Source organism: Balaenoptera physalus, assembly GCF_965194825.1.
Source record: "Balaenoptera physalus genome assembly, chromosome: X".
NCBI classification, from domain to species: domain Eukaryota; kingdom Metazoa; phylum Chordata; class Mammalia; order Artiodactyla; family Balaenopteridae; genus Balaenoptera; species Balaenoptera physalus.
In genome coordinates, this window is record NC_138903.1 from 64,494,912 (window position 1) to 64,508,525 (window position 13,614).

Below are 13,614 nucleotides of genomic sequence, written 5' to 3' on the forward strand. Positions count from 1 at the left end.
GTAGAAGCAAGAAAAACTACAATCCTGCAGCCTGTGGACCAAAAACCACAGTTACAGAAAGATAGACATGATGAAAAGGCAGAGGGCTATGTACCAGATGAAGGAACAAGAAAAAACCCCAGAAAAACAACTAAATGAAGTGGAGATAGGCAACCTTCCAGAAAAACAATTCAGAATAATGATAGTGAAGATGATCCAGGACCTCAGAATAAGAATGGAGGCAAAGATCGAGAAGATGCAAGAAATGATTAACAAAGACCTAGAAGAATTAAAGAACAAACAAACAGAGATGACCAATACAATAACTGAAATGAAAACTACACTAGAAGGAATCAATAGCAGAATAACTGAGGCAGAAGAACGGATAAGTGACCTGGAAGACAGAATGGTGGAATTCATTGCTGCAGAACAGACTAAAGAAAAAAGAGTGAAAAGAAATGAAGACAGCCTAAGAGACCTCTGGGACAACATTAAACGCAACAACATTCGCATTATAGGGGTCCCAGAAGGAGAAGAGAGAGAGAAAGGACCAGAGAAAATATTTGAAGAGATTATAGTCGAAAACTTCCCTAACATGGGAAAGGAAATAGCCTCCCAAGTTCAGGAAGCGCAGAGAGTCCCATACAGGATAAACCCAAGGAGAAACACACTGAGACACATAGTAATCAAAGTGGCAAAAATTAAAGACAAAGAAAAATTATTGAAAGCAGCAAGGGAAAAATGACAAATAACATACAAGGGAACTCCCATAAGGTTAACAGCTGATTTCTCAGCAGAAACTCTACAAGCCAGAAGGGAGTGTCATGATATACTTAAAGTGATGAGAGGGAAGAAGCTACAACCAAGATTACTCTACCTGGCAAGGATCTCATTTAGATTTGATGGAGAAATCAAAAGCTTTACAGACAAGCAAAAGCTAAGAGAATTCAGCACCACCAAACCAGCTTTACAACAAATGCTAAAGGAACTTCTCTAAGTGGGAAACACAAGAGAAGAAAAGGACCTACAAAAACAAACCCAAAACAATTGAGAAAATGGTCATAGGAACATACATATCGATAATTACCTTAAACGTGAATGGATTAAATGCTCCAACCAAAAGACACAGGCTTGCTGAATGGATACAAAAACAAGACCCATATATATGCTGTCTACAAGAGACCCACTTTAGACCTAGGGACACATACAGACTGAAAGTGAGGGGATGGAAAAAGATATTCCATGCAAATGGAAATCAAAAGAAAGCTGGAGTAGCTATACTCATATCAGATAAAATAGACTTTAAAATAAAGAATGTTACAAGAGACAAGGAAGGACACTACATAATGATCAAGGGAGCAATCCAAGAAGAAGATATAACAATTATAAATATATATGCACCCAACATAGGAGCACCTCAATACATAAGGCAACTGCTAACAGCTATAAAAGATGAAATTGACAGTAACACAATAATAGTGGGGGATTTTAACACCTCACTTACACCAATGGACAAATCATCCAAAATGAAAATAAATAAGGAAACAGAAGCTTTAAATGACACAATAGACCAGATAGATTTAATTGATATTTATCGGACATTCCATCCAAAAAGAGCAGATTACACTTTCTTCTCAAGGGCACACGAAACATTCTCCAGGATAGGTCACATCTTGGGTCACAAATCAAGCCTCAGTAAATTTAAGAAAATTGAAATCATATCAAGCATCTTTTCTGACCACAATGCTATGAGATTAGAAATGAATTACAGGGAAAAAAATGTAAAAAACACAAACACATGGAGGCTAAATAATACGTTACTAAAAAACCAAGAGATCACTAGAGAAATCAAAGAGGAAATCAAAAAATACCTAGAGACAAATGACAATGAAAACACGATGACCCGCAACCTATGGGATGCAGCAAAAGCAGTTCTACGAGGGAAGTTTATAGCTATACAAGCCTACCTCAAGAAACAAGAAAAATCTCAAGTAAACAATCTAACCTTACATCTAAAGAAACTACAGAAAGAAGAACAAACAAATCCCAAAGTTAGCAGAAGGAAAGAAATCATAAAGATCAGAGTGGAAATAAATGAAATAGAAACAAAGAAAACAATAGCAAAGATCAATAAAACTAAAAGCTGGTTCTTTGAGAAGATAAACAAAATTGATAAGCCATTAGCCAGACTCATCAAGAAAAAGAGGGAGAGGACTCAACAGACACCGCAGAAATACAAAGCATCCTAAGAGACTACTACAAGCAACTTTATGCCAATAAAATGGACAACCTGGAAGAAATGGACAAATTTTTAGAAAGGTATAACCTTCCAAGACTGAACCAGGAAGAAACAGAAAATATGAACAAACCAATCACAAGTAATGAAATTGAAACTGTGATTAAAAATCTTCCAACAAACAAAAGTCCAGGACCAGATGGCTTCACAGGTGAATTCTATCAAACATTTAGAGAAGAGCTAACATCTATCCTTCTCAAACTCTTCCAAAAAATTGCAGAGGAAGGAACACTCCCAAACTCATTCTATGAGGCCGCCATCACCCTGATACCAAAACCAGACAAAGACACTACAAAAAAAGAAAATTACAGACCAATATCACTGATGAATATAGATGCAAAAATCCTCAACAAAATACTAGCAAACAGAATCCAACAACACATTAAAAGGATCATACACCACGATCAAGTGGGATTTATCCCAGGGATGCAAGGATTCTTCAATATACGCAAATCAATCAATGTGATACACCATATTAACAAATTGAAGAATAAAAACCATATGATCATCTCAATAGATGCAGAAAAAGCTTTTGACAAAATTCAACACCCATTTATCATAAAAACTCTCCAGAAAGTGGGCATAGAGGGAACTTACCTCAACATAATAAAGGCCATATATGACAAACCCACAGCAAACATCATTCTCAACGGTGAAAAACTGAAAGCATTTCCTCTAAGATCAGGAATGAGACAAAGATGTCCACTCTCACCACTATTTTTCAACATAGTTCTGGAAGTCCTAGCCACGGCAATCAGAGAAGAAAAAGAAATAAAAGGAATACAAATTGGAAAAGAAGAAGTAAAACTGTCACTGTTTGTGGATGACATGATAATATACATAGAGAATCCTAAAACTGCCACCAGAAAACTGCTAGAGCTAATTAATGAATATGGTAAAGTTGCAGGATACAAAATTAATGCACAGAAATCTCTTGCATTCCTATACACTAATGATGAAAAATCTGAAAAAGAAATTATGGAAACACTCCCATTTACCATTGCAACAAAATGAATAAAATACCTAGGAATAAACCTACCTAGGGAGGCAAAAGACCTGTATGCAGAAAACTATAAGAAACTGAGGAAAGAAATAAAAGATGATACCAACAGATGGAGAGATATACCATGTTCTTGGATCGGAAGAAACAACATTGTGAAAATGACTCTACTACCCAAAGCAATCTACAGATTCAATGCAATCCCTATCAAATTACCAATGGCATTTTTTACGGAGCTAGAACAAATCATCTTAAAATTTGTATGGAGACACAAAAGACCCCGAATAGCCAAAGCAGTCTTGAGGGAAAAAAACGGAGCTGGAGGAATCAGGCTCCCTGACTTCAGACCATACTAGAAAGCTACAGTAATCAAGACAATATGGTACTGGCACAAAAACAGAAACATAGATCAATGGAACAAGGTAGAAAGCCCAGAGATAAACCCACGCACCTATGGTCAACTAATCTATGACAAAGGAGGCAAAGATATACAATGGAGAAAAGACAGTCTCGTCAATAAGTGGTGCTGGGAAAACTGGACAGTTACCTGTAAAAGAATGAAATTAGAATACTCCCTAACACCATACACAAAAATAAACTCAAAATGGATTAGAGACCTAAATGTAAGACTGGACACTATAAAACTCTTAGAGGAAAACATAGGAAGAACACTCTTTGACCTAAATCACAGCAAGATCTTTTTTGATCCACCTCCTAGAGTAATGGAAATAAAAACAAAAATAAACAAATGGGACCTAATGAAACTTCAAAGCTTTTGCACAGCAAAGGAAACCATAAACAGGACGAAAAGACAACCCTCAGAATGGGAGAAAATATTTGCAAACGAATCAACGGACAAAGGATTAATCTCCAAAATATATAAACAGCTCATTCAGCTCAATATTAAAGAAACAAACACCCCAATCCAAAAATGGGCAGAAGACCTAAATAGACATTTCTCCAAAGAAGACATACAGACGGCCATGAAGCACATGAAAAGATGCTCAACATCACTAATTATTAAAGAAATGCAAATCAAAACTACAATGAGGTATCACCTCACACTAGTTAGAATGGGCATCATCAGAAAATCTACAAACAACAAATGCTGGAGAGGGTGTGGAGAAAAGGGAACCCTCTTGCACTGTTGATGGGAATGTAAATTGATACAGCCACTATGGAGAACAATATGGAGGTTCCTTAAAAAACTAAAATTAGAATTACCATATGACTCAGCAATACTACTACTGGGCATATACCCAAAGAAAACCGTAATTCAAAAAGACACATGCACCCAAATGTTCATTGCAGCACTATTTACAATAGCCTGGTCATGGAAGCAACCTAAATGCCCATCAACAGACGAATGGCTAAAGAAGAAGTGGTACATATATACAATGGAATATTACTCAGCCATAAAAAGTAATGAAATTGAGTCATTTGTTGAGACGTGGATGGATCTAGAGACTGTCATACAGAGTGAAGTAAGTCAGAAAGAGAAAAACAAATATCATATATTAACGCATGTATGTGGAACCTAGAAAAATGGTACAGATGAGCCAGTTTGCAGGGCAGAAGTTGAGACACAGATGTAGAGAACAGACATATGGACACCAAGGGGGGAAAACTGCAGTGGGGTGGGGATGGTGGTGTGCTGAATTGGGCGATTGGGATTGACATGTATACACTGATGTGTATAAAACTGATGACTAATAAGAACCTGCAGTATAAAAAAACAAACAAACAAAACAACTAATACTAAACTTTCACTGGCTTATTTGTATGGAAATATGTTAATATAAATGTTTCAGACATTACATCAAATTTCTAAAAATCTTATATGTTCTGGTATAATGTTATAAGTCATAATCCTAGTTATTACTTTAAAATGTATATCTCAGAAATAACTAATTTTCTTGTCAACTGCATTATTATGAACTTTCATCAGATCTTTAACCGTGGTCATTTTTAAGTCTTTTGTGATTTACAGACAGTTCTGAGTGTACTCTGATGCTTTTGCAAATATGTTCCTATAAAAGGGCTTCATCTTCAAGAAATTCATGGAAAAGACTCTGACAAGTACAGGTTTCTGGTAACTGACTGTACTGCTGAACTGAATGAATAAGTATTTTCAGAACTCTAATGAAATACTGATGAATTCATAAAAGTGCTAACAAAAGATCAAGATGAAAAAAAATTAATTACATGGGACTGAGTGAACTGATGAGGATGAGTATAATTTTTGTGACTTTCTGTTTGAATTAAAAAAAAAAATCCCACAAGGACTCAGAGGCAAAGAATATACAAATCAATTTTCACTGCAAAGTAAAGGAGCTGTTACAGTGGAGGATTACTGGACTGAATGTCAATATTATGACATAGTATGAGTGTGTTTCATGTTTGGTAATTGCAATCATTGTTGCTTTTGTTGTGGTCATCCATGTACAATGCTTGGTGTCAGTCTATTTATCTCTTGTAAAAATAAAATTCAGTGTGTGTGTGTGGAAAAAAAAAAGAAAAGAGATTCAGTTATACATATACATTGTACACTTTAAATACATGCAATTATATTTGTCAATTATTCCACAATAAAGTTAATAAAGACAAAGTAAGCAGAAGAAAAGAAATGATAAATGTTAGAGCAGAAATCAAGGAAATTGAAAAGAGGAAAATAATAAAGAAAATCAATGAACCAAAACGCTGGTTCTTTGAAAAGATCAATAAAATCAATAAGGATCCAACTAGGCTAACAAAGATAAAAAGAGAGAGAACACAAATTACTAATATCAAAAATGAATGAGGGGACATAACGATAGATCACATGTATTTTATAGGATAATAAAGGAATATTATGAATAACTCTATGCCCACAAATTTGATAACCTAGAATAAATGGACCAATTTCTTGAAAGACACAATCTGCCAAAACTCACACAAGAAGAAATAAATAATCTGAATAGGCATATATCTATTAAAGAAATTGAATCAATAATTAATAACCTTCCAAAAAAGAAGGCACCAGGCCCAGATTCGTTCACTGATGAAATCTACCAAACATTTAAGGAATAAATTACACCAATTCTCTATAATCTCTTCCATAAGACAAATGCAAAGGCAACATTTCCTAACTCATTCTATGTGACTAACATTACCTCAAAACCAACACCAAACAAATACATTACAAAAAAAGAAAACTACATACCAATATCTCTCATGAACATAGATGCAAAAACCTTCAACAAAATATTAGCAAATTGAATCCAACAATGTATATAAAAATTATAATAAGCCATTACCAAGTGGGATTTACTCCAGGTATGCAAGGCTGGTTCAGTATTGGAAAATCTATTACTGTAATTCATTACATCAACAGACTAAAGGAGGAAAATCACATGATCATATAAATAGGTAAAGAAAAAGCATTTGAAAAATTCAACACACATTCATGAAAAAAAAACTCTCAGCAAACTAGAAATAGAGGGGAACATCCTCAAATTGATAAAAATATATACAAAACACTACAGTTAACATCATACTTAGAAAAAAGACAACCCTCATAATGGGAGAAAATATTTGCAAATGAAGCAACTGACAAAGGGTTAATCTCCAAAATTTACAAGCAACTTATGCAACTCAATAACAAAAAAACAAAAACCCAATCCAAAAATGTGCAGAAGACCTAAATAGACATTTCTCCAAAGAAGATATACAGATTGCCAACAAACACATGAAAGGATGCTCAACATCACTAATCATTAGAGAAATGCAAATCAAAACTACAATGAGGTATCACCTCACACCAGTCAGAATGGCCATCATCAAAAAATCTACAAACAATAAATGCTGGAGAGGGTGTGGAGAAAAGGGAACACTCTTGCACTGTTGGTGGGAATGTAAATTGATACAGCCACTATGGAGAACAGCATGGAGGTTCCTTAAAAAACTAAAAATAGAACTTTGTTACGACCCAGCGATCCCACTACTGGGCATATACCCTGAGAAAACCATAATTCAAAAAGAGTCATGTACCACAATGTTCATTGCAGGTCTATTTACAATAACCAGGACATGGAAGCAACCTAAAAGTGTCCATCAACAGAGGAATGGATAAAGAAGATGTGACACATGTATACAATGGAATTTTACTCAGCCATAAAAAGAAACAAAATTGAGGTATTTGTAGTGAGGTGGATGGACCTAGAGTCTGTCATACCATGTGAAGTTAGTCAGAAAGAGAAAAACAAATACCATATACTAACACATACATATGGAATCTAAAAAAAAAATGGTTCTGAAGAACTTAGGGGCAGGACAGGAATAAAGACGTAAAGGTAGAGAATGGTCTTGAGGACATGGGGAGGGGGAAGGGTAAGCTGGGACGAAGCGAGAGAGTGGCATGGACTTATATATACTACCAAATGTAAAATAGATAGCTAGTGGGAAGCAGCCACATAGCACAGGGTGATCAGCTCGGTGCTTTGTGACCACCTAGAGGGGTGGGATAGGGAGGGTGGGAGGGAGGGAGATGCAAGAGGGAAGAGATATGGGAACATATGTATATGTATAACTGATTCACTTTGTTACAAAGCAGAGCTAACACACCACTGTAAAGCAAATATACTCCAATAAAGATGTTAAAAAAAATCATACTTAATTGTGAGATACCAGAAGCATTCCCACTAAGATCAAGAATAGGCACCAATGTACACTTCCACCACTGGTTTTCAACATCGTACTGTAAGTTCTAGCTAATGCAGGAAGACATATAAAGTGGAAAAGTTATAAAAACTGGGAACAAAGAAATAAAAAGTTTTTGCAGATGAAATGATAGTCTATGTAGAAAAACTGAAATAATAATAATAACTCCTGCAACTAATGAGTGATTGTAGCAAGATTGCAGGATACAAGATTAATATACAAAACTCAGTCACTGTTGTATACACCAGCAGTAAACAAGTGGAACTTGAAATTTACAAATGTATTACCTGAATTTGGTAAAGTAGCAGGATACAAAATTAATGCACAGAAATCTCTTACATTCCTATACACTAATGATGAAAAATCTGAAAGAGAAATTAAGGAAACACTCCCACTCACCATTGCGACAAAAAGAATAAAATACCTAGGAATAGAACTACCTAAGGAGGCCAAAGACCTGTATGCAGAAAACTAAAAGACACTGATGAAAGAAATCAAAGAAGATGTAAACAGATGGAGAGATGTACCATGTTCTTGGATTGGAAGAATCAACATTGTAAAAATGACTATACTACACAAAGCAATCTACAGATTCAATGAAATTCCTATCAAACTACCAATGGCATTTTTCACGGAACTAGAACAAAAAATTTATCAGTTTGTATGGAAACACAAAAGACCCCGAATAGCAAAAGCAATCTTGAGAAAGGAAAATGGAGCTGTAGGAATCAGGCTCCCTGACATCAGACTACACTACAAAGCTACAGTAATCAAGACAGTATGGTACTGGCACAAAAACAGAAACATAGATCAGAGGAACATAATAGAAAGCCCAGATATAAACCCACGCACCTATGATCACCTTACCTTTGACAAAGGAGGCAAGAATATACAATGGAGAAAAGACAGCCTCTCCAATAAGTGGTGCTGGGAAAACTGGACAGCTACATGTAAAAGAATGAAATTAGAACACTTCCTAACACCATACACAAAAATAAATTCAAAATGGATTAAAGACCTAAATGTAAGGCCAGACTCTATAAAACTCTTAGAGGAAAACATAGGCACAACACTCTATCACATAAATCACAGCAAGATCCTTTTTGACCCACCTCTTAGAGAAATGGAAATAAAAACAAAAATAAACAAATGGGACCTAATTAAACTTCAAAGCTTTTGCACAGCAAAGGAAACCATAAACAAGACAAAAAGACAACCCTCAGAATGGGAGAAAATATTTGCAAACAAAGCAACTGACAAAGGATTAATCTCCAAATTATACAAGCAGCTCATGCAGCTCAATATCAAAGAAACAAACATCCCAATCTAAAAATGGGCAGAAGACCTAAATAGACGTTTCTCCAAAGAAGATATACAGATTGCCAACAAACACATGAAAGAATGCTCAACATCACTAATCATTAGAGAAATGCAAATCAAAACCACAATGAGATATCATCTCACACCGGTCAGAATGGCCATCATCAAAAAATCTACAAACAATAAATGCTGGAGAGGGTGTGGAGAAAAGGGAACACTCTTGCACTGTTGGTGGGAATGTAAATTGATACAGCCACTATGGAGAACAGTATGGAGGTTCCTTAAAAAACTAAAACTGGAACTACCATATGACCCAGCAATCCCACTACTGGGCATATACCCTGAGAAAACCATAATTCAAAAAGAGACATGTACCACAATATTCATTACAGCACTATTTACAGTAGCCAGGACATGGAAGCAACCTAAATGTCCATCAACAGATGAAAGGATAAAGAAGAAGTGGTACATATATACAATGGAATATTACTCAGCCATAAAAAGAAATGAAATTGAGTTATTTGTAGTGAGGTGGTGGTCTGTCATACCATGTGAAGTAAGTCAGAAAGAGAAAAACAAATACTGTATGTTAAGGCATATATATGGAATCTAAAAGAATGGTACTGATGAACCTAGTGCCATGGCAGGGATAAAGATGCAAATGTAGAGAACGTACTTGTGGACACTGGGGTAAGGGGAAGCTGGGATGAAGTGAGAGAGCAGCATTGACATATGTACATTACCAAATGTAAAATAGATAGCTAGTGGAAAGCCGCTGCATAGCATAGGGAGATCAGCTCGGTGTTTTGTGAAGACCTAGAGGGGTGGGATAGGGAGGGTGGGCAGGAGGCTCAAGAGGGAGGGGTTATGGGGATATATGTATACATAGAGCTGATTCACTTTGTTGTACAGCAGAAACTAACACAATGTTGTAAAGCAATTATACTCCGATAAAGATGTTAAAAAAAAGATTTAAATAAGGAAAGTACCTGAAATTGAGAAAAAAAAAATTTTTAATAAAATAAAAATGCATTACCATTTACATTATCATCCAAAAAATTAAATTATCAGGTATAAATCTAACATAGTATGTACAAGATCTCTATGAGGACAACTACAGAACTCTCATTAAATATATCAAAGAAAAACTAAATAAATAGAGATGTATTCCATATTTACGTATAGAAACACTCAATATTGACAACATGTCACTTCTCAACTTGATCTATAGATTCAAAACAAACCCAATCAAAATCCCAGCAAGTTATTTTGTAGATAGCAACAAACTGATTCTAAAGTTTACATGCTGAGAAAAAAAGACCCTGAATACCCAAGACAATACTGAAAAAGAACAAAGTTGGAGGACTGACACTACTCCACTTACAAACTTATTATAAAGCTACAGAAATCAGGATAGTATGGTTTTGGTGAAAGAATAGACAAGTAGATCAATGGAACAGAATACAGAGCCTAGAAATAGAACCACATAAATATAGTCAACTGATTGTTGAAAGAGAAGCAAAAGCAATACAGCGGTGCAAAGATAAGCTTTTGAACAAATGGTACTGGAACAACTGGACATTCACATGCAAAAAACTTGAAACAGACCTTACACCCTTCACATAAATTGACTCAAAGTGAATAATAGACCTAAATGTAAAATTGAATACTTTATAAAACATCTAGAAGATAACATAGGAGAATACTTATATGACCTTGGGTATGGCAATGACTTTTTAGATGCAACACCAAAGGTATGATCTATGAAAGAAAAACTTGCAGAAGTCTAGGTCAAGAGAATGAGGAAACAATCCACAGACTTGGAGAAAATATTTGCAAAAGACACATCTTATAAAGTACTTTTATCCAAAATATAAAAAAAACTCAACAATAAGCAAATGAACAATCCGATTTTTTAAATGGGCAAAAGATCTGAACAGATTCCTCAACAAAGAAAATATTCAAATGCCAAGTAAGCCTATGAAAGATGTTCAACATCATTTGTCATTAGGGAATTGCAAATTAAAACAAAAATGAGTTACCACAACATACCTATTAGAATGGCCAAAATCCAAAACACTGACACCAAATGCTGGCAAGGATGTGTAGCAGCTGAAACTCTCATTCACTGCCGGTAGAAATGCAAGATCGTACAGCCACTTTGGAAGACAGCTTGGCAGTTTCTTTTGAAACTAATCATGTTCTTATCATGTGATCCAGCAGTCGTGCTTCTTGGTATTTACCCAAATTAATTGAAAACTTTTATCTACACAAAACCTGCACACAGGTATTTATAGCAGCTTTATTCATAATCGCCAAAACTTAGAAGCAAATAAGATGTCTTTCAGTAGGTGAATGGAGAAGTAAACCTTGGTACACCCAGAGAATGGAATAGTATTCAGTGATTTTAAAAAAAGAGCTACCCTGCCATGAAAGACATGGAGGAAACTTAAATGTATATTAAAGAAATTTTAATTTCTTTAATTTCTTTAATTTTCTTCTTTAAGAAGAAAATCTAAAAAGGCTACATACTGTGTGATTCCAACTCTATGACATTCTGGAAAAGGCAAAACTATGGAGACAGTAAAAATATCAGTGGTTGCCAGGGGTTAGGGGCAAGGAGGGATGAATGGGCAGAGCACAGAGGGTATTTAGGGCAGTGAAAGTATTCTGTAGGATACTACAATAGTGGATTCATGTCAAAACCCATAAAATGTACAATACCAAGAGTGAGCCCTAATGAAAACTATAGACTTAAGTGATAATGATGCATCAAAGTAGGTTCATTGATTGTAACAAATGTACCACTGTGTAGGGGGGAAGGTTGTGGGTAGGAGGGGACCAGGGGTATACTCTCTGTACTTTCAATTTTGCTGTGAACCTAAAACTGATTTAAAAATAAATTTTATTAATTATTTTATAAATCATATATAATTCATAAAGTTATATAATTATTTAATTCATATATATATATGTATATATATATACCAAATATGTATATACCATTATTAGCTCACAGGCCTCAGTTTGGTTAGATGAAGGATAATGAAGTTTAGGTGTTTAGGAGAGAATGAAAATGCCGTGGAGAAATTACCCAGTGAGAGAACGAGCAAAAAATAGTAAGGTGAGATGATGTGAGAGGTATTTTCTAATGGGAGAGAATAATGAAACTGGACTGAAGGCAGGTCACAGTAAAAGCAAACCTTTTAGAGTGAAAATGCTCATTACAAAATCAAATGTCAGTCACTAATGTGACTCTATATTGGCTTCAAAGCCAAACTGTTCTGAAACAATCCCTCACAGAATGCCACCTAGAGTTATAAAAAAGGCCACACTCCATGTTTCTTTCATCAACTAGTTCACCCACCACAGTGCTTCCTGGCCCTCATAGTGCACATGTTCCTCTTTGGAACTAATCTAAATCTCTCCCATTACAGTTTGTGCCAATTTTCCTTTTCATCCTGTGTTCAGTGAATATGGGCATAACGACTGGGCTTGTTGTTATAGAATTGTCAGGAGTTCTCCAAGTCCTGATCCCTAGACCCTGTATAAACATTATGGCCATACTAGTGATTTATTGGCTGCTTCTTACTGGATGTTTGACCTTGGGCCTGTCACTAAACCTCACTGAGTCTCCATTCTCACCTCCATCCCCCCACCCACTGTAAAACAGGGCTGATACCATCTACTCCTTTTGATTGTAATGACCTTAATGGGAGTTCACACTAGAAAGGAACCAGCACTGGTTCTGGCCTAGAGTACATGTTTTGTGAACTGGGTTTCTGATTTTCTTTCCCTAAGAAGATAGCCGGGACTTGCATTTCTCTTTTTCTTTCAGAGAATCAGCCTACCTTAATCCTTTCAGACTCCGTCTGAGGCTCCTTTAATACCAGTGTTAGGTTTGTAGTCTCCTCATTTTTTATTGGCCTCTCTGCCTTCCTCCTCTCTCTTCTGTAAAACCCCTCCCTGACCTATCCTTCTTAAGTTTGGGATCTTGGCATTAAGCACTAGCCCTTGCTTGCTTCCATACGCATACCTTATCTCTCCCAGAGTTGAGGATGCCTTTGAATGCCCAAGAAGCCTGTTTCTCCACTATATTGTATTTTTGCCTCCATCTCAAAGCCCTAGACTTTCCTCATTCCTACTGTTCTCCTAACCCAGAAATGGGCAGCTTACCCTGGGGGCAGGGTGGGTACAGAGCCCTGGCCCTCCACCACTCCAACAAGTATTTGCCCTATTAACATTCCCATGAAAGAACCTTAATCTTTCTCCAAAACACTCCTTGGTCCTGACCCCACTACGATACTTTGGGGTAGGCCCA